This window comes from Tiliqua scincoides, chromosome 3 (assembly GCF_035046505.1).
Source record: "Tiliqua scincoides isolate rTilSci1 chromosome 3, rTilSci1.hap2, whole genome shotgun sequence".
Taxonomy (NCBI): Eukaryota; Metazoa; Chordata; class Lepidosauria; order Squamata; family Scincidae; genus Tiliqua; species Tiliqua scincoides.
The window spans coordinates 37,180,852-37,181,684 of NC_089823.1; the positions used below are offsets into that span (position 1 = coordinate 37,180,852).

The 833-nt window shown below is 45.0% G+C and overlaps 1 pseudogene; it reads left to right on the forward strand.

Annotated features, from left to right (window-relative positions):
* The first annotated feature begins 264 nt into the window (after positions 1 to 264).
* LOC136647052 (5S ribosomal RNA) lies at positions 265 to 394 on the forward strand (annotated as a pseudogene).
* The last annotated feature ends 439 nt before the right edge of the window (positions 395 to 833 follow it).

The following is an 833-nucleotide window of genomic DNA, read 5'->3' on the forward strand; positions in this document are numbered from 1 at the left end:
GGGTAATGACTGAGATCGACTTCCCTTCCCCAAGACTCATTTTGATCTAAACTTGACCTCCAGCTCACACTTTATATGCAGTTGGAAGACAACTCAGGCTTTAAAAAAATAGATCTACTACCCTGACGTGTACTTTGGCCTACAGAGTTGATACAGAACAAAGTAAATACTGTCTGTTGGGCCTCTCAGACAAGGAATTGTCCATTTTCTTTCTGTAGCGGAGCTGTCAAACAAAAGTTGTAACCTGTTTTATAATCCAGTCCTATGTACAGTAATACCTCTTTTAATGTACCCTGCACATGCCCAATCTCGTCTGATCTTGGAAGCTAAGCAGGGTCAGGCCTGGTTAGTACTTGGATGGGAGACCGCCTGGGAATACCGGGTGCTGTAGGCTTATACCATAGTCTTTCGAGACTGAAGGTTGCCAACCTATGCATTCCAGGAGGTCGAGCAATGCTTGAAACAGCACTAAAAATACCGTTAATCTAATACTTTCTTCCATATAGTGCCTGAAGGGCTGTCATATGGAAGGAGGGACAAATTTGTTCTCAACTGAAAGTAGAATGGGTACAAACTGCAAAAGAAGAGATTGGGCATTGGGAAAAATGTCCAATGTTCAGGGTGGTTCGGCAACAGATTGCTGAGGGAGGCGGTGGGCTCTCCCTCACTGGAGATCTTCAAGCAGAGTCATGACAAACACCTGCTGGAGATGCTCTAGGAGGATTTCTTGCTACAGGCAGGGGGTTGGACTAGATGACCTTTTAGGTCCCTTCCAGCTCTGTGATTCTGTTATTCTGTGATAATTGGTAGGAAGCAGGAGCTGATTGGCTTAG